Source organism: Agelaius phoeniceus, assembly GCF_051311805.1.
Source record: "Agelaius phoeniceus isolate bAgePho1 chromosome W unlocalized genomic scaffold, bAgePho1.hap1 SUPER_W_unloc_2, whole genome shotgun sequence".
NCBI lineage: Eukaryota > Metazoa > Chordata > Aves > Passeriformes > Icteridae > Agelaius > Agelaius phoeniceus.
In genome coordinates, this window is record NW_027509867.1 from 4,881,944 (window position 1) to 4,909,751 (window position 27,808).

General features: G+C 53.3%; 1 protein-coding gene and 1 pseudogene across 1 annotated transcript in view; one reads left to right on the plus strand and one right to left on the minus strand.

Moving 5' to 3' along the window:
• Window positions 1-27,808, plus strand: part of LOC143692675 (uncharacterized) — a 169,624-nt gene that overhangs the window by 22,816 nt on the left and 119,000 nt on the right. The window lies entirely within an intron of this gene.
• LOC143692580 (serine/threonine-protein kinase pim-1-like) lies at window positions 53-27,493 on the minus strand (annotated as a pseudogene).

Genomic DNA, 27,808 nt, shown 5'->3' on the forward strand with positions numbered 1-27,808 from the left:
CAAATGAACACCCTTTAGGCTAAAGGCCATTGCATGGACTTTCCCAATCCCATTAACCTGGACCACGAACATTCCGGTATGGGTTAAGCAGTGGCCTTTAAAAAGGGAAAGTCTCAAACAGGTTCACATGCTGGTATACGAACAATATAAACAAGGACATTTACAGCTGTCAACAAGTCCATGGAACACGCCCATCTTTGTGATTAAAAAGAAGTCGGGAAAGTATCGCTTAATACATGATTTGCGAGCTGTGAATGAACAGATGGAGCCTATGGGAGCCTTGCAACCCGGATTACCTAACCCGGCTATGCTGCCAAGGGACTGGCCACTTTTGATTATTGATCTGAAGGACTGCTTCTTTACTATTGCTCTGCATCCTCGAGACACTCGGAGGTTTGCATTCACTCTGCCGGCTTTAAACAGGGGAGAGCCGGACAAGAGATTTGAACGGGTTTCTCTACCCCAGGGCATGCGCAACAGCACCACCTTGTGTCAACTTTATGTCGCTGCAGCTTTACAACCCTTACGGCATGCCTGGCCTGGCACAATCATTTACCATTATATGGATGATATTTTATTTGCACAACCAGAACCTTTTGCGCGTCAACAAATTCAGGCAATACACGATGCTTTGAAGCTCCATGGACTGACTGTGGCTTCTGAGAAAATTCAGTTATCTGCACCGTGGAAATATTTGGGGTGGACACTTACTGATCAAATTGTTACCCCTCAGAAGTTGCAATTAAACATTAAATTACATACATTGCATGATGTTCAGAAATTACTGGGGGACCTACAGTGGCTATGCCCCATTGTTGGTATCCCTAATGAACTCTTAGATGAGCTTCGACCTTTACTGAAGGGGACTGATCCGGCACAGCCTGTTCGTATAACCCCTGAACAGGTTAAGACACTGCAGCTGATATTGGACTGTGTTACACAAGGCAGTGTTCGGAGACGTGATCTTGATCTCCCTGTACAGCTGACGGTTTGGTGTGGCCCAAAATTTTTACTGGGTGCACTTACTCAGCATAACAGAAAAACAGGGGAGACATGGGCCTTGGAATGGATATCTCCTCCACTTCAACAACATAAAACCCTTCTTCAGAAAATTGAAAGTTTAGCTGATCTGCTCAAAAAGGGTCGTGAACGGACAATACAGATTATGGGAAAGGAACCTGATCAGATACAGATGCCAATGAAAAAGGATACATTGACATGGTACCTGACAAACAGTATGGAGTTACAAGAGGCCCTGTTGGGAGCCGGTAGCGTGACTGCCACTGATGATATTCCCAATGTACCATTGAATTGGGTAGGACAGTGGGGTTGGATTCAGTGTCCAAAGAAATCACTAAAGCCCTTATCGGATGCTACAACTGTCTACACAGATGCAGGAAGAAAATCCAAAACTGCAGCAGTGACCTGGCGAGAAAAGGGACAATGGCATCATCACATACTCCGAGCTACTGAGGTGGACACTTTGCAAATGATGGAGCTATTGGCTGTTGTATGGGCCATGATGCATTTCTCTGGACCTCTAAACATTGTAACAGATTCTTTGTATGTTGCAGGAGTGTGTGAGCAAATAGAGGATGCCTCTATAAAAGAGGTTCAGAACAGGAGGTTACATGAGCTGTTTATGCAACTACAGAGAGCAATTAAGCTAAGAAAGCATTCTTTTTGTGTTATCCATATCAGAAGTCACAAATGGGATATTGGTCTGGGAGAAGGTAACATGCGAGCAGATAAATTAGTCTCAGTCACACAACAACTCCGATTCCCAAACAAACTATAGTCAGAGAGGCACACTCCATGTTCCACCAGAATGCAAAAGGCCTTCATAGAGAATTTCAAATACTTATGGAGGAGGCACGGGCAATAGTCAAAGCCTGTCCTATATGTAGTCATCATAATGGAGGCTGTGGCTTAGGTCTGGGAGTTAACCCAAGAGGGCTGAGCACAAATGAGACCTGGCAGATGGATGTCACACATGTGGCAGAGTTTGGGAGGTTGAAGTACGTACATGTTACCATAGACACTTACAGTCATTTTATATGGGCCACAGCACAGACTGGTGAGAAAGCAGGGCAGGTAGAGAGACATCTCAGCAGTTGTTTTGCAGTAATGGGAGTGCCACAGTGCATCAAGACAGATAATGGGCCTGCTTACTGTAGCAAAAGAATAAAGCAATTCATGTAAATGTGGGGGATAGAACACGTAACAGGCATCCCTAATTCTCCTACAGGGCAAGCGATTGTAGAGAGAGCAAATGGTACCTTGAAAAGATGTCTGAGTAAATACACAGATACCAGAGAGCCACAAGAAAGATTGTTAAAGTGTTTGTTTGTTTTGAACCACTTGTGTGTTTTCGGAGAAAATAAGGTTCCTGCTGTGATTTGTCACTATGTACAAGAAACAGATGGTGTGAAGCAAGATGCATGGGTGAGATACAGGGATCCCAAAACAGGACAATGGCAAGGTCCTGCTAAGGTGTTATATTGGGGCCGCGGGTATCTTTGTGTTTCTACCCCTACAGGATCTCTGTGGGTACCTGCTAAATGGACCCGAGCAGCTGTGTTTGATGGAACACCTCGATCAACTGAGCAAAGAGGATCGTCAGCGAGTGGAGACAAGGCTGTTGATCATCCTTCGACCGATACTTCTTGAACTGAAAGGACAGTGTGATTTTGCCATCGATCGAGCAGTTGATCGGTGCAAATCTCTTGATAACATATTAAGCTTGCATTCAATGTTTTCTGATTTTGAATTTAAAGGGCCTAGGGATTTAGCTTGTATTAAGTGTCAAGATAGATATTGTGCTGCATGGATACTGCTTTTTTGTGGAGGTTGTCAGGAAACTAAGTGGGTACATCAATCCCGATTATCTGAATTGTGGTGTAGAAAGTGTAGTTTCTATCGGCAGTTTAACTCTTGGCAGAGAGATCTTGAATTGTTCAAAGGACTACCTGGCCGCCAAGGGTTACAGTTGTATGAATCCCCAGAACAGAAAATCCTTGCATGGTTTAGGTGGGAAACACAACATTTAGTCAAACGTGTTTTGGGGCTATCTCAGTCGTGTATTTTGCAGACTAAGTGTGGTATAAATATTCCTCTGTCACAGTCAAGTGTGATAGGTCCTATTTCAGAAGGTCAGGATCCCAACCAAGTGTGGAAGGATTGTTTGAAGAACCTAAAGAAGCTAAATCTGAGAAAGAAGAGATATTCTTAAAAGTTTGTGACAGACATGATGGCCGGGTGGTTCAAAATAGTGCCTGGAAAGATCAGGGTGAGATGGAAACTTTATGCTATTGCTTTATTAATTTTTGCTTCTTTTGTGGACAGTGTAAACCATCAGGCATGGGCCCCACTTCAGCCCAAGACTAACATATGGGTCACCCTGGCAAACCTAACTAAACAGGAGGCTATTTGCCTGTCATTATCTTCTCCTGGCAATCCATTCACAACCTGTTTGGTTGGATTACCAGCAGATCCCTGGCCGTGCCCTTCACATGTACCAACTTGTAAGGTCAGCAATGCTAGGACGAGTGTGGATAATTGGGATCAATGGGTTTCTCACTTTCCTATAGCACCGCAGGAACCCCAAGAGTTGGAGCTGTTAGGGTCAGTGATGGCAGATGCATGTATTCATTTTAACTATAGAAGCCTGCTGTCAGTCAAAAACCATTCTAATGTTGTAACTTCCAGCATGGCTGTCTACCGAAATGCATCGGCCTGGTACAATTATACAACAAAGAGAGTGTCAGTCTCATCAAATGACCCTATTCAATTGCCAGCAGGATATTTCCTGATATGTGGGGACCGTGCTTGGGCTGGTATCCCATCAATGCTGCACGGGGGACCATGTACACTTGGACGGCTGTCTCTACTTACACCCAACATGTCCATGATACTAAACATGAGCCGTCGCCATCATAGAGGCAGACGAATGGCTCATGCATTTGCAGCTGACTGCCGGGATGATGTAAAGTTTTGGTCCCCAGCGGCCATAGTTGCAGCATCTTTCTTAGCTCCAGGGGTATCAGCAGCACGTGCTCATGCTATTTTAAATAGGTTAGGGTGTTGGCTTGCTAAACAAACAAATGCAACTTCTTTAGCAATTTCCAGTCTTTTGCTTGATGTTGATTCTATTCGCCATGCGACACTTCAAAATAGAGCTGCAATTGATTTTCTCTTACTTGCACAAGGCCATGGCTGTGATGAATTTGAGGGCATGTGTTGCATGAATCTCTCTGATCATGCACGATCTGTTCACTCACAGCTCTCTGAGTTACGGAGGTTAACTGGGAACTTACAGGTAGAATCAGGCCTTGGTATTGATGGATGGCTCAAATCTTTAAACTTAGGATCATGGTTACGTTCTATTGTTAAGGTTAGCATTGTAGTGGCTATTGTAGCTTTGTTGTTAGTATTAGTCTTGCCTTGTTTTTGTATATGCTTACAGAATATGGTGCGAAAGATGATAACTACCGCATTTAATCAAACCATGCTTGTTCAACAGAAAAACGGGGGAAATGTAGAGAGCTTTTTGGATAATTGGTTAGCTGCGAAAGGACATTTCAATGTGATACCGATGGATAAGGATAGGGGAAACAAGCTGGGAACTGAGCAACCAGTGTCCAATCACTGACAAAGGTCACAGCGACCTTCTCTGAAACGGGAAGACGGGGGAGAAAATCGCTTGCCAGAAAATGTAGATATCTTAGGTAGAGAAGTTAGAAGAATGTAAACATAGAAGCAAAATAATTGTTAGAAGATAGAAGTAGGTGTGGTTGATTTAAGTGTGCTTTAACCAATAATGAGCTCAGCTTTTGCAATATGTATAAGCTTCATTAACACCAATATAAATATGTGTGGGTTTTCAATAAACTTCGGGATTTGCTATTCACGCATATGGTGTGTCGCATTTCTCCCGCCGTTCACGACAGAGTGGGCTGAGGTCGGAGCCCCGTGGGAGCAGTGGGGCAGTCGGGTAAAAGAGGCTGAACCCCTGGATGGCTTCAAATGCATCCAAAAATTACATATGGGAAAAGGAAAAGAACTTGTGGGTTTGGGAAGACGAGGGTGAATTTTGTTAATGACACTTTGGAAACAGCACCAACAGAAGAAAAAACTGTTGTTGTAACACTCCCACATGGAGTGACAGAAGGTTTTAATCTTAAGCTCAGGTTCATTTGGACAAGTGAATTATTATTATTATTATTATTATTATTATTATTATTATTATTATTATTATATTATTATTATTATTGATATTATAATATTTATGTGTAATATAAAACAATAATTTATATTTTTATCTATGTATTTAAAATTTGATAATGTGAAATAATGCTGACAATACTAATTTGTCAGCTTTGGCTGCTCACTGTGACACTAAATACCCTACAGAAAAGGACTGGCCAAGACCCAAATGTCAGTGGTCAACTTTGTGAATTGTATACAAGGAATAAATGAGGAAGGGATTAAATTGACTATTTTTACAGGATCTACTGATACTGTGATGCAGAGTGCTTTGTCTGTTTCTGTGAAAAATTCAGTGATTAAGCCTGCAGGGTTTTTCATGTACCAGACTATGCACAAGCTGCAGGTTTTGTTGTATGGGTAAAGGGGTTGTTTTAAAAGCAGTTGAAAAAGTGAGGAGATGGGAACCTTTGCCCATGAAGAACCCATCTCCCAGATGTGCTCCATGCCCTTAACAATGGCCCATGGGGAAATGGAAACCCCCTGGCTGTGCACAGCTGCCCCCAATTTGCAAATCCAGCCATGGGCAGTGAGACTTGGGCTGCCTGGGAAATTGTTCTGGCTGTGATGGCCCCTGGCAGGGCCAGCCCAGAGGCTGCAGGGCTGGGCCATCATGCACTGGAATTAGTTTGGATAAATTCAAAGCAAATGAGAGCTATCAATACTGAAACAGGAATTCAGATTCCTCCAGGACACTTTGCTTTGGTAACTGCTCCCTTAGAGCTTGGCCTTACAAAGAGTTCATGTCATGGGAAGAGGAACTGATGCAGAATATCAAGGAGAAATTAAAGGAATTGTGTTAAACAAAAGTGAACAAGATGGGATTATTCAACCCCATGACAGGGTAGCACAATTATCAATATTGCAATGTTAAGAAGGATTGTGAAAAAAGGAGATCCACCTGCAATCACCACCGTTTGTGGAGATAAAGGGTCTGGATCCAGCAGCCCTAATAATGGAGCCCGAGTGTGGGTCCGGAGGCCAAATGGCCCTCCCGAGGCAGCTGAAGGAGCAGCTCCTGGGAAAGACAACTCTGAGTCCTGAAACCTGGGCAGGAACAATGGGAATGTGTCCCTGCAGCCAAGTGTTCTGTGTGAGAACAAGGAGATCTGACAGGATATTGTTTTACACATGCTGCCAGACCAAATCTCCCTGTTTGCCCCAAGGGCCCCTTTGGGAAATGCTCTGATCCACGGGGCTCCATGGGAAGGCTGCTGTGACACTGAGGGACTTGCACAGGAATTGCATCCAGGAGCCCGGGTGCCCCTCAGGGACTGGGACCCGGCCCCTTCCAGCCCGAGGGGAAAGGGCCCCCCCAGGCCTTGTTAGCCACAGACAGCATGGTAAAGCTGAACAGCAAAGGGCCTGGGGGCATTATTCTGGAATTAACATGGTGCCAGCTCCATGGACAACAGAATTCTTGTTCCTAACTCGAATGAGATTGAGAAAAATGAATGAAGAACGGTGTCACCGAAGTACTACTGATGTCTGTAAGGTGTACCTTGATAGTCAGCCAGAATCTTTGTCTGCTACAAACACCTCTAGTGTTTGACCAAGGGGTTAGTCATCAAAATGTAATGATGAGTTCTGATGGCTTGCTGAGCTACTTTTGTAATTCTTTGCTAATGATGATGTGCTTTGCTGAGCTTATCCTTTTGTAATTCTTTGCAGCTGTGCATGATATAAATGCCACAATTCCTTCAGTTGGTGTCTGTGTCTTTGGTAGTGACCCTGCCCACTGGTGAAACAGGGCCCCCTCTTGCCTGAGTGTTACCTGGGAAGGCAGAAACCCTCCCTCCAAAATTCCCCCCTTCCTCCTTGTTCCCCCCTTCATACCCCGAGCATGATGTGCTCTGCTCTGGGGTGTGCCCGGGGTCAGTTGGGGTCACCTGTCCTGGCTGTGTCCCCTGCCCAGCTCCCCCGCAGCCCCAGCCCCTCCCCAGCGTGGCTGGACGAGGGGCAGGACAGGCCTTGGCTGTGCTGCAGCTCAGCAAGAACAAAACCATCTCTGCGTGCTCAGTGCTGTGCTCAGCACCCGGCCCAGCAGTGTCTCAGTGCCAGGGGCTGTGCCCCCAGTGCCTGCCAGGGCTTTCCATGGCAACTGCCAGGCCAGGTGACCCAGGTGTCCCCCCCAGTGCCGGTTGCCATGGAAACAGTGCCCAGCCCTGCCCCTTTCTGTCTGGCTGACCTGGCCTCTGGCCCTGGCAGTGCCCTTGGCTGCTGGTTCCTGGTGCCCGAGCGGCCAGCGCGGCACAGGGCAGGTGGCCATGGCACAGCCCCCAGCAAGGGATCCCCTCTGGCTCTGGGCACTGACACCAGCCCTGAGCAAGGGGCCCAGGGCAGCTTTCCATGGCCACCAACCACCACAACGGCTCCGGGCATTGGTTGCCTTGGCACCAAACCAGGGAACGGGTCCCTGTGTCCATTGCCATGGCACCTGGTGGCACCAACGAGTGTCACTGCAATTGTACCTGGAACAGCCCTGGCACCGCTTTGTCCTCAGGGTTGCCATGGCAGCCCAGGGCAGCAACAGCTCTGCAGGCAAGGGGCCATGGAACCTGGCTGCAGAAATGGCTCCTTGGGCTGGTTTCCAAGGAAACCTGAACTGATGGGGGTTGCCACGGCACCCAAAGCCAGCAGGGGGGTCCCTGCAGTGTCCATGGCAACAGTCCCTTGCAATGGCCCACTGCCTGTTGGGATGATGATCCACCCTCACAGCTGGCCCAGGCAGGTCTGGAGTGCTCTTGGTGGCAGCTTGGGCTTGGCACACACTTGAGGAGGATGTCTGTTTGCAATGGGGAAACTCAGGAGTTTTAGATTGCTTCAAAAAATTAAAAAGTCAAAATCCCTCTTTGGCTGTTTGTAGCCAGTTCTCCAAGCAAAGCAGGTCCCAGGTGAGTGAGGAGAGACAGGATGGGGTTCACAGGTGTGTTTGCAGTATGCTACACTGAACCAAATGAAAGGAAGAAGGGGGCACCGTGCCCTTTTTGCAACAATAGCCTTGGAAGTTGTCCCACCTCTCAGCCTGGCTGGACTTCTCCTGAGTTTTGGGTGGTCCCTCACAGAAGATCCCTCACTTGTCTTACAACCACTGTGACAGACAGACTGAGATGTAAGAAACCTCTCCATGAAAGACCGAGACATGAAATCCCTATGGGAAAAGGCCCCCCACACACTTTCCAAGGACTGGGACTGAGACCCCCAACCTGGGGGAGGTGTGTGGGGGAGGCAAGCTGACCAAGGCAAGATGGATGTTGCAGGTGTGAGCAGTGGACCACAAAGACAATGGCTCTCGCCCACTGCTGAGAACATGGACTGTGTGTACCCTTCTCTAAATACCATTCTTTCCCCCAAAAATACAATAGGCTACCTTTGATTCAGTTTCAAGTTTTACCCCTTCCCCCATCAAGAAAAAGAGTATAATAAGAGTTTGGATGAACTGCAACCCTGAGACCTCCCCAGACGTGACCTGGTGAACTCCATTGGCTGGACATTGAAGGACTTCACCGTTCTATGTTTGGTAGCTCTACACCTTCCTTTCTCTTCCTCCCTCTTTTTCCCCTTCCCCCAGTTCCTCCCCAATGCATTTTGTTGTGGTTATTCAATAAAGGTACATTTGTTTTGACTATCACTGCAACCCCCTGTACCGTGTTGGTGCTTTTTGCACTCTGAGATCAACCCACGAACCATCACGAAACCTGTTCGTAAGGACGGATTGTGACACATGTATACATCCTATAGAAACCTTCTATTAAACCTTAAAAATTCTCTACAAATTCATGTCCAACATTACTGGGTCTGGCACCGCCCAGATCTGCTGTTTGCTGCCAGCACCAGTGCCCAGATCTGGAAATTCCCTTGTTCCAGCAGAGCCAAGTCCAGCAATTTCTGGCAAAGAAAGCCAAAACCAGGCAAATACCTGGTGCCTACACTACTCTGATCTCGTGTTTGCTGACACCGCCAGTGCCCAGATCCGGAATTTTTCAGATGCCTGCACAGCATAATTCCAGCAGTTTGCTGGCACAGAAAGTTAACATTTGGCAATTTCCCAGTGCCAGAACATTCCCCACCAAGATCTGCTGTGCACTGGCACTGCCAGTGCCCACATCTGGCAATTTCCCAGTGCTGGCACAACCCAAATGCAGCAATTTTCTGGCAAAAAAAGCCAAACCCCGGCAGCTTCCTGGTGCTGCCACCAGCATCACTGTCTCTGTCCCTCTGGGAGCCTCTCAGGAACCCTGGGCCAGTCCCGAGTCGGCAGACACCGGGGGCAGCCCCGACATGGCCGACAGCGGGGAGACACTCTCTGTGCCCCGAGGGTACTGAGGGCACCTGGGCTGGGCGCCTGGGCAGCACAAGAGACACCAGAGACATCGGTAGAAGAGAAAGGGCTGACTCTTAGCAGGGGTTAATGTGACCGTGGTCACAGGGGTTTTCAGGGGAAGTAAGAGACGAGAATGTTGACTCAATGATCAGAAGGCTTGATTTATTATTTTATGATATATATATTACATTATACCTATGCTAAAAAGAAATAGGAAATGAAAAGGTTTCCTCAGAAACTAGCTAAGCTAAGAATAGAAAAGAAAAGAATGATAACAAAGGCAGCTCTCTCGGACTCTGTCCGAGACAGCTCGGTCCTTGATTGGCCATTAATTATAAACATCCCAGATGGGCCAATCACAGGTGGACCTGTTGCATTCCACAGCAGCAGATAACCATTGTTTACATTCTGTCTCTGAGGCCTCTTAGCTTCTCAGAAGGAAAAATCCTAAAGAACGGATTTTTAGTGAAAAGATGTCTGCAACAGTGCCCAGCCCCTGTGCAGGCCCAGCCCAGGCCAGGAGCATTGCGGCTGGGAACGGCCCCTGTGCCATGGTGCCCACAGCAGCCTTGGGGCTCTGTGCCCCATGGCCTCCCTGCTGGGCAGCCTCTGCCAGCTCCTGCAGAGCCCGTGGCACCTGTGGGGCTGCACAGACAGCCCTGCCCCGGGCTCTGCCGGCCTCTGGGCCAGGCTCTCGGAGCCCAGCTCCCTGCAAGCTCTGCCAGCTGCCCTGAGCTCTGGGCAGCACCAAGGGCCTCTCTGAGCCCAGCCCAGCCCAGCCGGCTCTGGCCCCACAGCTCTGCTCAGGCCAGGCTGCTCTGGGCACTGGCCCCACGGCCTCAGCCCCTGCCAAGGGCACAGCAGCAGCTGCAGCTGCCACAGGACTCAGCCCCAGCCATGGGGGAAGGTGTTTGGCCAAGGCCAAAGGAGGCTCCCTGGCTGCCCTGCTCCCCTCGGCCTGAGGTGCTGAGAGCTCTGCAGCCCCTGCTGCCATCCCATCTGCCCAGGGCAGCACCAGAGCCCTGGCCTTAGGGCCCTCAAGAGCTGCTCCTGCTCCAGGCCCAGGGCCCATGCCAAAGCTGGGACAGCAGCCACAAAGCTGTGTCCATTTCTGTTCATTGCTGCTCTCATGGGCATGGATCCTCAGCCACTTGGAGGTTGCTGATTAATTTTATTACTCCAGAGGCCTCTTCTTTCTTGAGCTCTTCAGTTCAGGAATTCAGTGACAAACGCTCATAAACATTTGTTCGAAACCCCCAAACAAGACAAGCCCATGGGAATAATTGAAGTTTTCAATTCTTCTCTAGTTAATTAGACACATTTCACAATTGTATTCAAAGTGAATATACTACATTGAAAACAATGCAGAGAGAATTGTTTTGCCTGTTTAAGTTTTCTTTTCCTGTTTATAGATAGATATCAGCAATGTCCACTTGATAGTGACCGCCAGCACCTCCTAATGCAGTTTCAACTGATTTGAAAATCAAGACCCTTCATGGCAGACAATCACACTTTGTCCCTACCCACAACCCAGGACTTCCTTCATCCAACCCCTGGCACTCAGAGAAGCTGAGGAATGGAGTCACATCCAGGGGTGTCCACAGTGCTCAGGATTTGGGCCAGGTCAGTTCAATCTCTTTATTGCTGATCTGGACAAGGCCATTGAGGGCACCCTCAGTCAGTTCCCAGGTGAGCCCAAGCTGGGTGGGAGTGTGGCTGTGCTGGAGGGCAGGAAGCTCTGCAGAGGGATCTGGCCAGGCTGGAGCCATGGGCCCAGGACAATTGGATGAGGTTCACCAAGGCCAAGGGCTGGGTCCTGCCCTGGGCTCACAACCACCCCAAATCCCTGGGCATGCCCTGCCCCTGATCCCCACAGCCTGTCCTGTTTCCTTCATCCCTGCATTGCCAGGGACTCTCTGGGACAAGGGAGCTCTGCTCTGGGGATGGAGGGAGGTGCAAGTGCCACCACTGGAGTGGGAACCACAACTCACCAGGTTTGTGTCCTTTGGGGGTCAGGAACTGGTGAGACTCAGAGGCACAGAAAGTTTCTCTTCATGGCAAAAACACCATGGTTGAACAGGACACAATTTAATAAAAATCACACTCTTCCCTGAGCCATGTGCAACGTCCCAGCAGTGTTTGATGAGTCCACCATCCACAAGGGATTTCCATCCTAAAAGTAATTTCAAACAAATGTGGTTCTGTGATAGATATAAACACAATTAAGTTCTTGTATCAGGATGCTCATCCTGGAGTGGGGGCAAAACAGCTCCAACAATTCCTGATTTGCAAAGCTGTCAGTGGTGGATGGAGAAGGGAGGTCAGGCTGCTTTTGGTGCTGAAGAAATGCTGAAACCAGCCTGACTCATTTCATCTCCTCCTGTCCTGGCTGATCTCCCCTCTTTCCCCTTCCACCCATTGGCTTTTGTCTCCCACCAGGCCCCCGGTGAAGAGCCTGGCTCTGTGTTCTCCATCCCCTCCTCGCTGGCCCTGCCAGGCTGGGATGAGGAGCCCCTCAGCCTTCCCTGCTCTGGGCTGGACAAGCCCAGCTCCCTCAGTCTCTGCTCACAGCCCAAGGGCTCCAGCCCCACCTTGGAGGCCCTTCCCAGACCCTGCTCCAGCTGCCAGACATCTTTCCTGCCCTGGGCAACCCAACCCAGGCCACAGTGACCTGGATAATCCCCGTCCTTGACGTCCTGGTCACACAGCCCAGGCCCCTTGTCCCCATGTCAGGCTCTGGGGTGGATCCTGTGGAACATCCTTTGGTGGAGGCTGTGGCTCCAGGTGGGCCGGGGGGATCCCGGGGGACAGGGACCCCGCTGGGCATGGACAGCATTGGACTTGTTGGGAGAAACTGTGAGGGGGAGCTGGGGCAGAGTGACCAACCCAGTGACCTGACACAGCCCTGCTGGGATGTCACACAGCCCCTCTGGGATGTCACACAGCCCCTCTGGGATGTCACAGCCTGCTCTGTGATGCAACAGCACCTTCTCTAATGTCACACAGCTGGTCTCTGATGTCACAGCCAAGTCTGTGATGTCATAGTCTGCTCTGTGATGTCACAACTGGCTCTGTGATAGCACAGTTGGCTCTGTGATGTCATAACTGATCAATGACCTCACTTCCCCCACTCTGTGATGTCATAGCCCACTCTGTGACCTCATGTTACCAGATGATCAATTGCCTACACCAGGTGAGCTGACACCTGGAGCTTGTTCTCCACATCCCCAGGCCTATGGAAACCACACAAGGCCCATTGTGTGAGAAGGGGAACTGGAAGTTCAGCAGCCTCAGGGTCCTGCCAGCTCAGCCAGGCCCACTGGAACATTGGGGTTTTCAAGTTTTCAATATTCTGGGTAAGAAGGAGAGGCAGTAACAAAACTTCTACTGGAATTAGGAAGGGCAGACTTCGGCCTGTTCAGGATGCAGATTTGGGGAGTACCAAATTGGGTACTGATTTTTTAAGGGAAACAGCCCTTAAAAACAAATGAGGTCCAGGAAGGATGGACACATTTCAAGAAAGTAATCTTAAGGGGGAAGGAGCTGCCTATCCCAGTGTGGTAAAAGATGAGCTGGTGAGGAAAATGACTGTCCTGGCTGTCCATGGAGCTTTTGTGGGAACTCAGGGAAAAAGGGCCAGCAACTCAGGAAGTGTTTAAGGATGTTGTTAGGTTATGCAGAAAGAAAAGTTCAGAGGTGAAAGCTCAATTAGAACTTAACCTGGCGGTTTCTGTAGAAAGAATAAAACATGATTTTATTAAAAAGTTTATAGCAAAAAGAGGGAGAAGGAGAACCTCTACTCCTTTTTATTGGATGAAGTTGAGAATAGAGTAACTGAAGATAAGTAAAAGACTCAACTGTTTAATATCTTGTTTGTCAATTTTCAGTATTAGGACAGGTTTCCCTCAGGACAAGTGTTCTCCAGAGCTGGTGGATGGGCACAGGGAGCAGAACAGCCCCCTGGAATCCAGGAGGAAGCAGCTGCTGACCTGCTGAGCCACTCAGATGCCCAGAGGTGTATGGGATCAGATGAGATCCCAGGGGGATGAGGGAGCTGTGGATGAGCTCCCCAAGCTGCTCTCCATCATTTACCATCAGTCCTGGCTCAGCAGGGAGGGCCCAGAGCACTGGAGGTGCCAGTGTGAGCCCATCCCCAGGAAGGGCTGGAAGGAGGAGCTGGGGAACTCCAGGCCTGTCAGCCTGACCTGGGTGCCTGGCAAGGTTATGGAACAGATCACCTTGAGTGCCATCACAGGGCACCCACAGGATGGCCCAGGGATCAGAGCCAGCCAGCGTGGATTTCAATAACTGCACTGATGGTCTGGATGAGGGGATTGAGTTCAGCATCAGCAAATTTGCAAATGACACCAAGCTGGGTGTGAGTGTTGATCTGCTGGAGGGTAGGAGGGCTCTGCACAGGGCCCTGGACAGGCTGGATCCAGGGCCCAAATCCAACAAGGTGAGGTTTAACAAGTCCCAGTGCCAGATCCTGCACTTTGGCCACAAAAACCCCTGCAGCACTACAGGCTGGGGACAGAGTGGCTGGAGAGCAGCCAGGCAGAAAGGGACCTGCAGGGACTGGTGGACAGCAGGCTGGACATGAGGCAGCAGTGTGCCCAGGTGGCCAAGAAGGCCAATGGCTCCTGGCCTGGATCAGGAATGGTGTGGCCAGGAGGAGCAGGGCAGGGATTCTTCCCCTGTGCTCAGCCCTGGTTGGGCAGCACCTCGAGTGCTGTGTCCAGTTCTGGGCCCCCCAATTTAGGAAGGACATGGAGGGACCAGAGTGTGTCCAGAGAATGGCAACAAGGCTGGGGAGGGGTCTGGAGCACAAGTCCTGTGAGGAGCAGCTGAGGGAGCTGGGGTTGTTTTTCCTGGAGAAGAGGAGGCCCAGGGGAGACAAGGCAGTGTCAGGGCACAGGTTGGACTTGATGATCTCCAAGGTCTTTTCCAACCTTGCTGATTCTGGGATTCTCTGGAACCACCCTTGGAGCAGTTGCAGGATGAGCCCTGGGCCTCCTCTTCAGAAGCTCCAGCAGCCCAGGTCCCTCAGCTTCTCCTGGCAGCCCCAAAGCCCATCCTGTCAGTCCTGCAGAGCCTCTGCAGCTCCTCCTCACTGCCCAGAACAGGGAGCCCCAGAGGCAGACACAGCAGCCCAGATGTGCCCCCCTGGCCTGGGGTGCCTCTGGCAAGGGAGCAGCAGCAGGCACTGCAGGAGCCTGCAGACAATTCCTGCTGCACTTGTAGGATGATCCTGCTGCCCAAGGGACATTCCCATGGGGCCAAGTCAGGAACTGCAATGGGGAGTGGGGCCAGAGAGGAAAGGGCAAACAGGGATGGGCTGTTTGCAGGGCAGGGAACAGGCATGAGCAGTGGGTAGAAATTTCTACCAGGAAGAGTAAAGAAAGCAAAGGAGAAGCCAAGGAAATGCTCGGGGCAGGTTGCCAAGCAGCCCTGGCTCTGAGCAACAGCGTCTGCAGTGGCACAGGAAACTCCCAGCTGATGGGAACAAACTTTCTGGCTGAGTGCAGAGGCCAGGACAAAGCTGAGTGGTTTCCCTGGTGTCCCCCAGGCCTTGCTGGCCCCAGGGGCTGATGGCATTTGTGCTCCCTCAGCTTCATGTCCCCACAGCAACAGCATGGGGGTGCTGGCCCTGCTGTGTGCAATGCAAACAGGGGCTGCTGAGGCAGTGCTGCCGTGTCTGTGCCTGCAAGGATGGGGCACCTGTGTGAGCTGGGGGAGAGGCCAGGGCTGCAGAGGGGGGATGTTGTTGGCAGCTGCATGAGGACGCTCTGGGACGCTGCCCTGGGCTGTGCAGCGCACTAGACATGGATCAGCCCCTGCTCTGCTGCTCCTTCCCGTCTGCCCCAGGGCCCTTGCAGAGCACCAGCTGTTGCTGCCCTGGGCAGCCATGGCAACCCTGAGGACAAAGCAGCGCCAGGGCAGTTCCAGGTACAATTGCAGTGACACTCGTTGGTGCCACCAGGTGCCATGGCAACGGCCATGGGGACCCATTCCTTGGTTTGGTGCCATGGCAAGCAATGCCCGGAGCCGTTGTGGTGGTTGGTGGCCATGGAAAGCTGCCCTGGGCCCCTTGCTCAGGGCTGGTGTCAGTGCCCAGAGCCAGAGGGGATCCCTTGCTGGGGGCTGTGCCATGGCCACCTGCCCTGTGCCGCGCTGGCCGCTCAGGCACCAGGAACCAGCAGCCAAGGGCACTGCCAGGGCCAAAGGCCAGGTCAGCCAGACAGAAAGGGGCAGGGCTGGGCACTGTTTCCATGGCAACCGGCACTGGGGGGGACACCTGGGTCACCTGGCCTGGCAGTTGCCATGGAAAGCCCTGGCAGGCACTGGGGGCACAGCCCCTGGCACTGAGACACTGCTGGGCCGGGTGCTGGGCACAGCGCTGAGCACGCAGAGATGGTTTTGTTCTTGCTGAGCTGCAGCACAGCCAAGGCCTGTCCTGCCCCTCGTCCAGCCATGCTGGGGAGGGGCTGGGGCTGCGGGGGAGCTGGGCAGGGGACACAGCCAGGACAGGTGACCCCAACTGACCCCGGGCACAGCCCAGACCAGAGCACATCATGCTCAGGGTATGAAGGGGGGGAACAAGGAGGAAGGGGGGGAACAAGGAGGAAGGGGGGAATTTTGGAGGGAGGGTTTTTGCCTTCCCAGGTAACACTTGGGCAAGAGGGGGCCCTGTTTCTCCAGTAGGCAGGGTCACTGTCAAAGACACAGACACCAACTGAAGGAATTGTGGCATTTATATCATGCACAGCTGCAAAGAATTACAAAAGGATAAGCTCAGCAAAGCACATCATCATTAGGAAAGAATTACAAAAGAAGCTCAGCAAGCCATCAGAACTCATCATTACATTTTGATGACTAACCCCTTGGTGAAACTCTAGAGGTGTTTGTGGCAGACAAAGATTCTGGCTGACTATCAAGATACAACTTAGGGACATCAGCAGTACTTCAGTGACAGGTTAATCATCCATTTTCCTCACTCTCATTTGAGATAAGAACAAGAATTCTGCTGTCCATGGAGCTGGCACCATGTTAATTCCAGAATAATGCCCCAGGCCCTTTGCTGTTCAGCTTTACCATGCTGTCTGTGGCTAACAAGGCCTGGGGGGGCCCTTTCCCCTCGGGCTGGAAGGGGCCAGGTCCCAGTCCCTGAGGGGCACCCGGGCTCCTGGATGCAATTCCTGTGCAAGTCCCTCAGTGTCACAGCAGCCTTCCCATGGAGCCCCGTGGATCAGAGCATTTCCCAAAGGGGCCCTTGGGGCAAACAGGGAGATTTGGTCTGGCAGCATGTGTAAAACAATATCCTGTCACATCTACTTGTTCTCACACAGAACGCTTGGCTGCAGGGACATATTGCCATTGTTCCTGCCCAGGTTTCAGGACTCAGAGTTGTCTTTCCCAGGAGCTGCTCCTTCAGCTGCCTCGGGAGGGCCATTTGGCCTCCGGACCCACACTCGGGCTCCATTATTAGGGCTGCTGCATCCAAAACCTTTATCTCCACAAACGGTGGTGATTGCAGGTGGATCTCCTTTTTTCACAATCCTTCTTAAAATTGCAATATCGATAATTGTGCTACCCTGTCATGGGGTTGACTAATCCAATCCTGGTCACTATTGTTTAACGGAATTACTGTAATTTCTCCTGCATATTCTGCATCAATTCCTCCTGCCATGACATGACCACTTTGCAAGGCCAAGCTCCAAGTGAGCAGTTACCAAAGCAAAGTGTCCTGGAGGAATCTGAATTCCTGTTTCAGTATTGATAGCTCTCATTTGCTTTGAATTTATCCAAACTAATTCCAGTGCATGAAGGCCCAGCCCTGCAGCCTCTGGGCTGGCCCTGCCAGGGGCCATCACAGCCAGAACAATTTCCCAGGCAGCCCAAGTCTCACTGCCCATGGTTGGATTTGCAAATTGGGGGCAGCTGTGCACAGCCAGGGGGTTTCCATTTCCCCATGGGCCATTGTTAAGGGCAGGGAGCACATCTGGGAGATGGGTTCTCCATGGGCAAAGGTTTCCATCTCCTTATTTTTTCAACTGCTTTTTAAACAACCCCTTCACCCGTGCAACCAATCCTGCAGCTTGTGCATAGTCTGGTACATGAAAAACCCTGCAGGCTTCATCACTGTATTTTTCACAGGAACAGACAAAGCACTCTGCATCACAGTATCAGCAAACCCTGGGAAAACAGCCAATTTCTTCCCTTCCTCCTTTTTCATTGTATACAATCTCACAAAGTTGACCACTGACATTAGGGTCCTGGCCAATCCTGTTCTGTAGGGTATTTAGTGTTACATTCCTGAGCAGCCAAAGCTACCAAATTAGTATTGTCAGCACTACTTCACATTATTATAATTATATATGTAGATAAACATATTGATATAGATAGACAGACTTAGACATACATATAAAAATATATAAAAATATATATATGAAGGTCTTATTGTACTATAAACACATATATAGTTATTTATTATATTGATATTTCACTTGCACAAATGCATCTGAGCTCAAGATTAAAACCTTCTTCTCTTGCTCCATCTGGGAGCGTTCCAACAACAGGTTTTCCTTCTGTTGCTCCTGTTTCCAATGTACTCTTAACAAATTCATCTTTGTCTGCCCAACCCCACAAGTTCTTTTCCTGTTCCATGTGCAATTTTTGGATGCATTTGAAGCCATCCAGGGGTGCAGCCTCTTTTACCCGACTGCCCCACTGCTCCCACGGGGCTCCCACCTCAGCCCACTCCAGAGCCAGGGAACTCCAGGGAAGGGCTTCCCCTCTGGGAATTTCTGATGGCACTGATTCCTCACATTTACACTGAACAAGTGACATTTTGTTGGGATCTGGCCAGACTGGGCCAGTTTTGTTTTGCCAGTGGGCAGGGTCAGCACCAAAGACACAGACTCCAACTGAAGGAATCAGTGTCATTTCCTGCAGCTCAAAGCAGCAAAGAATCACAACAGGAGCAGCTCAGCAATGCACCCAACCATCCCCACCAAAGATTGCCTGCAGTGATTGAGAAAGATCCAGCCCCAGTTACCCTCAGCCTTTACCATCCCCCAGACCCACACAGCAGCTGGGGAAGCTGTCACAGCCAAGGGCTGCAGAGCCACTCCTGGGCACTGGAAATTCCTGCAGGTGCCTCCAGCCACAGCTGAGGCTCCAACCCCGCTGGGAGAGGGCCCAGCTCTGACAGTGCTGAATGGACAAACTGACAGCACTGCTAGTGTGGCAACATCTGGTTTCATCCTCCTCTTGGGTCCCTCCCAAAGCCTGGCCAGGGCCCCAGGAGGAATCAAGGGAGGTGACTTTGACCATTCAGCCCCAAACAAGGCCAGATGTCAGATTTCATGGCCTTGTCTGGCTTCTAAATACACATAGGTCAATACATGTTTCACTGATGAGTGGCTACATCTATCACAGTGCTAATGACCATGCATATTTCATCAGGGAGCAGATACAAAGATAACCTTTGCTTGGAAGGTTCATCCAGAGGCCACCTTGGGCTCAGGGCCTGCTGTTCAGGCCTCACTCAGGGCTGCTGTCCAGGCCTTGGCACTTCAGGGATGTGGTTTAGTGCTGGGCTTGGCACTGCTGGGTGAGCGGCTGCACTGGGTGAGCTCAGAGGGCTTTTCCAAGAGAAAGGATTCTGTGATTCCATGATTCTATCCACTGCATTCAGCTGGGTCCATGTTAGCAGCATTCATTTGCTCAGAAAGTCTCCTCTTGCCCAGCTCCTGTGGCCTGAGGCTTCAGCTCCTTCAGCTCCTGGTGCTGAGCTGCTCATGCTGAACGAGACCACTCGGAGAGAAGAGCACAGTCCATCCAATTCCTTCTGGGACACGGAGAGGGGAGGCTGTGCAAACAGGAGCATTGTTTGCTGTGGCTCCTCTCTGCCCTTCACGCCTTTCAGCGCTTGGAACCAGCCAAGAGCTTTCTCCAAGAGTGCAATGGAGCAGCTGCTCCTGCTCCTGGCTTTGGCTCTCTCCAGTCTCTGCCCTTGCCTGCTTCTGTCCCTCGTGCTGTGCCCTCTGTTCCCCCAGGGCTGGCTGGCTGCTGCCCAGGACTGTGGCACTGGCACAGATCCAGTGCTCCAGAGCCTCCTTTCTGTGCCCTTGCAGCTGCCTGGCCACAGCAGCCTTTTCCATCTGCAAGCTCCCCATGGACAGGGAGTGCCCAGCTGCGTTCCTTGCACAGCCTCCAGGAGCCCAGGGCTGCCATCTCAAGTCCCTGCTGGCACTGGGGGCTCCCAGGTGCCTCAGGCTGCTGTGACACCGCTGCACACGGGAGGGAACAGGGGCAGGGGCTGTGCTGAAAGTCAGCTCCATCTGCTGCTGCTGCTGCTGCTGCTGCTGTGGGGTCATTTGTGCAGCCCTGGCCCAGAGTCAGGGATCAGATCCTGCCAGTCTATTCCAGCCCTGGCTGCTCAGAGGTTGGGCCTTGGAGCCTCAGGTGGGCAAAGGCAGCTGCTCCTGGTCCCTCTGTGTGCCCGTGTTCAGCAGTGCTGCTCCATCAGTCTGTGCCCAGCAACGGGGAAAAGCCTCAGCCCTGCAGGGCCAGGAGCTGCCGGGCTCTGCCTGAGCAGCTCAGCCAGCAGGAAGGAGCTGCTCCACACAGGAACCAGGAGTAAAGGACATTCCTTTCATAGGACATGTTTTCTATTTAAAAGAAAAAAAAAGAAAAAGGGAAAAAAATAGGTAAATTGTAAAAGATAAGAATAAAATCCAAGTGTTAGAGAAAAAATATGTTAGTGAAAAAAACAAAATATAAATGCAAAGTAACATTCTTTGCATTAAGAAGGTAAATGATCTTTTGAAAAAGAGAACTCAGTTATTTACATTGTAAATGTGCTGATGGCATGGATCCATCTTACTGACCTCAGCAGCCTTTTAAAAGATTTTGGGCTTTGTTTCCAACATTGCCATTTGAAACTGGGGTTGAAGCAAGAGGAAATTGCTTTGTGCCCTTCCAGCTCCAAGCAGGACTGGGAAGGGAAACTCTGTCAAAGCCCAAATCCTTTAGAAGATGCCCTTCCTTCTCACCCTGTGAATGAGCTGCACATTCCCTTTGAAACTGTCAGGGGTTTCTTAAAGACACCAAGTCCCACTTGCAGCTTTTTGCTCTGGTTTGGCAGTGCAGAAGGGCAATTCTCCATCCACCAGCTCCAGACTGCACTGCCTCAGGAGCACGGCCCACTCGCCAGCTTTGGCCCACTCGTGGCACTGCTAGAGGAGGAAGAAAGTGCAACTGCACAATTCCAGCCAATCAAGAAGGAAGAATGGGACAGACAAACAGACTGTGCAGATCCAGGCGTTCAGCTGGGACTGTGGAGAGTTTGGGTCCTTGCCAATTGGATGTGTGTCCCCAGCTGCAATCTCTGGGCCTGCAGCAGAGTCTCACTCACTGCCAAAGCAGAAAGCTCAGGCGCTGTGCTCGGAACGGGCTCGTCTGATGCAGAGCAGTCAGAGCAATGTGAGGGCAGAGCCAGCCCAGCTGGGCCCAGGGCTGAGCCCAGCAGAGCCCTGGCAGAGCCCAGAGCAGCCTCAGCAGCCGCAGAGCCCGGCTGCAAGGAGAGAAAGCAGAAACTGCCCGTCAGCTGAGGGCTCCTGTGCCCTTGTGCCAAGGCCTGCGGGGCCCAGGCCATGCTGGCTGTGCCCAGAGCTGTGCCCAGAGCTGCCCATCCCTGCTGCCTTTGGCAGCAGAGCAGGAGGGCAGGACATGTGCCCAGCCTGCAGCCAGCCACGGCACATCCAGCCCTCAGCAGCTGCCCAGAGCCAAAAAGCAGCTGGGCAGCGACTGAAGAATTCATTGCATCTGCCCCAGAAAAGGGGGAACCTTTGGTGCCCGGCCAGGCCGTGCCAGGCCCAGATCTGGGAGCATCCCCCTGCCTGTGGACTCACCTGCAAATTGGGCCTGGAGCCTGGCTTTGAAGAAGGTGCCAGAATCCAAGTCCATCATCTTCAGCTGGCCAGGCCGAGGAAGAGATTGTCACCCTTGAGGTTGTCCTTGGTGTCTCCAGCAGCAGCCCCACCTGGTACAGCTTCTCCAGGGGCTCCTTCTCCTTCCCTGGGGCCAGACCAGGCTGTCAGGGCTCTGCCCAGGGCCCCAGCCATCCATGAACCAGACAAACCAAACCAGGGGGGATGGTGGCCACCAGTGCTTGCCACACCAGGTCTCCAGCTCAGCTCCAGCCCAAGAGCTGTGTGTTCCCTTCTGCGGACCCTGCTCAGAGCTACAGGCAGCACAAAACCAGCCTGGTTTGCTTTGCCACTGAGTGCCAAGAGATGTGTGCAGCTGGTACCTGCCAGGCCCCTGGGTCCAACTGTGCACGTGGATCTCTCCCATCTTCTAGGGCAGAGGAACACCCTGCACCCATGGATGGCAGAAAAGCTCTTCTAAGGACGGCCTGTCCGAGGGTTGCATGGACAAACACCTCTTAATGATATCCTGGCACTCTGGGGAGAGAAACCAGAAATCACCAGTCAGCTGGAGAGGTTGCCCCCCTGTTCCTGTGCCCAGGCCATGCTGGGTGTGCCCAGAGCTGGGCCTAAACTTCCCCATGGATACTCTGTTTGGAGGAGAGCAGGAGAGCAGGACCTGTGCCACCTCCTCAGCAGTTGCCAGAGCGGGATGCCCACGAGCCCGCTGCTGTCTCCCAGCACTGGCATTCCCCCCGTGCCCAGAGATGAGGATCCACCTTGAGAGAGCCATCGTGGGAACAAGATCCGCCCCCGGATGATCTCCTGGCCCCTCCTGAACGGGTGCTTGCCCATGACCAGGTGGCACAGCAGGAGGCCCAGGGACCAGATCGTCGCTGCCTCGCCGTGGTAGCGTTGGTGCTGGATCCACTCTGGTGGGCTGTAGGACAGGGTTCCTGTGGAACACAGACACAGCTCAGCAGGGGGATGCTGCTGCTCCCAGAGCCCGGCCCCAGCATCCCTGGCCATGTGGGGGCTGCCCCACAGGCACACGGGGTGAGCGCTGCCCTCTCACCAGCACCTGGGACTTGTGTACAAACTCGGGGCTGTAAAAGAAGCCACAGGTGCTGGAAGAGGGCAGCAGAAACCTTGGGAAGGCCCAACCATGACACACAAAGGAGAAACCCACCCAGTGGTGGAGAAAACCCACTCTCCTCCCCACCTGCATGGCCCCCAAAAATGTTAATAAGCCAAGGCAAACAAGGGGAGCGGAGCAGTCCAAGTCCTTCCTCGCCTGCACACCAAACCATCCGGGGCACGGGGTCAGACCCCCCTCTCTGCTACCCCCATGGGGGTTTGTGTCGGGCTGGCTGCCCCAGCTCCAGCCCCAGCCCAGGCCACAGTGGGTGCTGAAGGCTGTCGGCAGGGCTGGCAGCTGGCCCCCCTCACACCCCACCCAAATCAACTCGGCTCCAGCATCAATCCCATCCCGGCTGCAATAGGGGGAAGCCCTGGTGCTGCACCCAGGCTGGGCCATGAGATGCCCAGGAGCATCCCCTGGAGGGCTCACCTGCAAACTGGGTGTAGGCTGTGTCTTGGAGGAAGGCGCCACAGCCAAAGTCGATGAGTTTCAGCTGCCCCCTGGCCAGGTCGAGCAGGATGTTCTCGGGCTTGATGTCCCTGTGCAGGACCCCGCAGGCGGTGCAGTGCCGCACGGCCTCCAGCACCTGGCGGAACAGCGCCCGCGCCTCCTCCTCCGGCAGGAACCCCCGCTCCGCCAGGAAACCCGAGAGCTCCTGGCACCGCTCCGGACGCTCCAGCACCAGCAGGAAGCTGTCAGGGAGCTCGAGCCACTCCAGGAGCTGAATGACAGCGGCACAGCCACGGGACACCTTGGCCAGCAGCACGATCTCCAGCGGCGCGCTGCTGCCGTTGGGCTGCGGGAGGAGCGCGGTGCCGTCAGTGGGGCTGAGGCCGTGCCGGGGCTCTGGGAGCCCTCAGCCAGCCCGGAATGCTCTGCACGCCCCGCTCAGCCCACGCCTGCTCTCCCCGCAGGGCTCCCGGCGGCTCCCACCCTGCCGGGCCCCGGCTCCTCGCCGCCCGGCCAGGCCCAGCTGCTGCCGCTGGCCCCGCTCACTCACCAGCTCGCCCCAGTGCCGGATGCGATCCCGCGGCACGCGTTTGATGGCCACCTGCGAGCGAGGGAGAGCAGCGGGTGAGCACGTCGCCCGGCCCGCCGCGCCCCGACCTTCTCCTCCTTGTCCGCCTTCTCCTCCTCCTCCTCCTCCTTCGCCCGCCGCCGGCCCCGCCGCTCACCGGGGCGCCGTCCGAGAGCCGCGTGGCCGCGAAGACGCTGCCGAAGCCGCCGCGCCCCAGCAGCGAACCCACTCGGTACCGCTCCTGCAGGGCCTCCTGCGCCTTCCCTGCGGGCGGGACGCGGCTGTCAGCGCTCGGCCCGGGGCCAGCAACGGCCCCCGAGCGCCCCTCAGCCGCCCCGGGCCGGCCATGCCCAGGCGTTCGCTCTTTGGAACGCGGCACGGGAGGCTCGGGGCCGGCGGCCGCGCTGTCGAGCGGCGGAGCTCGGGCCGGGGAAGCCGCAGCGGAGGCGGCGGGAGCGGCCGCGCCGCCTGTGTCCTCCGCGGGCCCCGAGAGGAACCAGGGCCGGGGCCGGGGTCGAGGCCGGGGCCGGGCTCGGGGCTGGAGCCTGCGTCGGGTCCGGGGCCGAGCTCGGGCCAGGCGGAGCCGAAGGGCGGCGATGCCGCCCCCGCACCAGGCACTGACGCCCGCCCAGCAGCGCCACCGCCAGTACGGCCAGAGCCGGGCGGAGGCGAGAGCGCGGCGGGACGGCCGGGGCCGGGCACGGGGCAGCCCCGGCCGGGGCCGGGGGCGGGCCGGGGGCATGGCCCGGCCCGGCAGGGGAGAGGGAGGCGGGGAGAGGAGAGGGACGCCGGGCAAGGGACCCCGAGAGAAGGGTGCCCGACCGCGGTAAAGGGAGAGAAAGAGAAACAAAAAGAGAAGGAGTGTTGTAGATTATCTGCTTTTGCTGCTGCCGCCGCTGCTGCTGCCGCCGCTGCCGCCGCTGCAACTGAAGCACCGGGGCCGTTCGTCCCCGTGTCCGTTCCCCGCTCGCCCCACGAGCCCCACGTTCGAGCCCCGCGCGCCCCAGGCACAGCCCCTGAGTCTGTCCAAACACGGGAACTTTGCAGCGGTGAGCCCAGATGCAGAGCCCTGACTCCTGCACACTGGCACAGCAATCCCCTTGCTTGCTGCTCTGCATTGGCCTGGCTGAGGGTCAAACACTGTCGGGCCACCTTCCCTTGCTGTAGGATTCCTACCTGACCCCAGCACTGCACTTACATCTCCAGTGTTGCCTTCCAGTAAAAACAGGGGAAGGAAAAACGTGTGTGGCTCATGGTATTTTCAAGTGTCTAAAAATCACTAAGTCGCCGATCTTTGAGGTGCGGTGCATCTGGAATTACTGGGATGGAGAAGTAGTGCAACATAGAAAAGGGCAGCATAGAAATAAATAGAGGAAAATATCTTGGATTGTTTCTTTCTGTTTTCATTTCATTTCCTAAAAACTGTTTCAGTTCTTCCAGAATCTTGTCCACAGTTCTGTTTGCTCTGTCCAAGAACCTTTCCTGGAGAACGAGGTGCAGCTTCTGTCACAAGATGTGCCACCAACTGCAGCTTCTCTTGGCTTTCCACACTGTGCATGCAGCACAACTCTTGCAGCAAAGCAGGACAAACATTTGAAGAACTTTACAGCTTGTTCTTTCTTTTCCTTTTGAGCTAGGCACTTGTGCCATTGGTGAGGTTTTCATTGTTACTGGTTTACAATAAGAAAAGATGATGGGCTACCAGGAATTGTTAGGGAATGCAAGCATGACTGAATGCAGAGAAAGACTCTCCAGACCTTGCAGCCAGAAATGGAGAGCTGTGTGATAATCATTCCAACGCCCCCATGGACATCTTGAAAGTGATGTAGAACATGAAAATGGGCTGACAGAGGGAGTTTGTTTCAGTGTTCAGTTCAGATGCTTCTACATCTCCTGCACTGATATAAATCAAGAGCACAATCAGTTCATGAAAGGCACCAGAACAAGCTGGACCCCTCAGGAGATGACGGAAAGAATCTGAAAAGGAGAAATGCAGGGAATGACTTGGTGAGCTTTGCCTGTACAAAGGATCATTTTTCCTAATACTTTCCAATCCATTCCCTCCACTTTTGTCCTTCCTGACAAAGCCATTTTCATCCCAGACTCCCCATGAAATGGGAAGCCTGAGCTTGTGGAGTGCCTGAACAATGCCCTGTTCCTCTGCAGGGACACTCAGGCTGGAACAGGAGCAGGAGCCCTCTCTGGGGCAGCCTCCTCCAAGCTGGAATTTGTGCCGTGCTGGGAGAGGAGGAGGAGGGGGAGAAGGCAGGCGCTGTGTGGCAGGAGCAGGAGGGTTGGGCCGCAGGACATTCTGTCTGCGCCGCTGCCCCGCAATGGGCGGCCGTGCCCGGGGCTCTGGGCCTGGCCCCGCGTGCGCTGAGCTCCCTGGGCTGGGCTCAGCTTCCCGCTGGGACTGGGCAGAGCCTGGGCTCAAACTGGGGGCAGCAGCAGTGCAAAACACTTCTGGGCATCTGTGTTTGCTGCTGCTGGGAAGGAGCAATGAAGCGAGTTGAGAAGTTCTGGTTTCTGTTTCTCCTGGTGGATTTTTAAATTTAATTCCACACTATGGAGGCAATTTCTGTGCTGGCCTCTGTCAGTTTATTCTCTTTCAACACAACAAGGCTGTGTTTGAGCACTGCAAATGTGGCCTGTGTGGCTTTAATTCCTCTCGCCTTAGTGCTCAGGGGCTGGTGATATTCCAGTATCTGCTGATCTTTATGCCTGCAACAAAAGCACTGACTTCACTTTCAAGAAAGAACCGTGGGCAGCACCAACTGAAAGAGGCACTTGCAGTTTTATGGGTAAAATTCAGGTGGCAAGCAGAAGAGGGCCAAGAGCAGCCGTGATCTCCAATTCCCATGGCAAAGGCACCAGCAGCCTCCTGCTGTCAGCTCAGGGTGAGTCAAACAGAGCTGAAAACAGCGCTGGAACCCGATCCTTTCTTCCTCTGAGGGCTGGCTCAGGGCAGCACAGGCGGGGCCTGAGCAGTCAGGGCTGTGTGTGGGTGCTGGCTGCTCTGCTCCAGAATTGAGCTGGAAAAAGCCCTTGGGAGCCGAGGCAGGAGCAGGCGGGAAGGGGCCGGCGCTGCTGCTGCTCCTGGCCGGGAGCCCCGGCTGGGCCGGGCCGGCGCCCCCTGCGCTGCGGCTGCTGCTGCTGCTGCCAGAGCCGGGCGGGACTCGGGGACAGGGAACGGACGCGGGGGGACAGCAAAGGCCTGGTGGCTGCAGGGATGGTGACGCTGGGGCCAGCGCCTGCACAGAGCTTCAGCCTGCAATTAACCCCGAGGGAAACGTTGGGGAAAGGCTCCATTTCAGCCTTTCTGCACTCGTGGCTGGGAAGGGACTGAAATGAAAGCAGAACAAGCAGGGCCCGATCCCTCCTCTTTTGGGAGGAGCCCTGGGCCTGGGCCGGTGAGGGGCCTGTGAGGGGCCGTGAGGGGTGGTGAGGGGCCATGAGGGGTGGTGAGAGGCCATGAGGGGCCATGAGGAGCTGTGAGGGGCTGTGAGGGGTCATGAAGGGCTGTGAGGGGCTGTGAGGGGCAGTGAGGGGCTGTGAGGGCATGTGAGGGCATGTGAGGGGCTGTGAGGGACCGTGAGGGGCTGTGAGGGACCATGAGGGGCTGTGAGGGGCTGAGGGAGCCCAGGCAACTCATGGAACCAAGGTTCCATTGTGACACTGCAGAATCAAGGAGATCATTGTTGACAGGATGGAAGCTCTTGGAACCAAGGGGCCATTGTGGCCCAGCAGGGCCTTGTGGAAGCAAAGGGACCATGGTGACACTATGGAACCTCATGGTACCACAGGTCCATTGTTACACAGCAGCCACAGCAGGGCTGCAGAACCAAGGAGATCATTGTGACACTACACAATCTCATGGAACCAAGGCATCCAAGTTACTGAACCTCACGGAACCAAGGGTCCATTGAGACACTGTAGATCCAAGGAGACTGTTGTTGACAGTACTAAAGCTCATGGAACCAAAAGTCCATTCTGACATTGTGGGGCCTCATGGAACCATGAAGACCATTATGACACTTCAGGTCCCACTGGAATCAAGGGACCATTGTGACACTGCAGGGCCTTGTATAACCAAGGGACCATTGTAGCACGGCAGGGCCTCATGG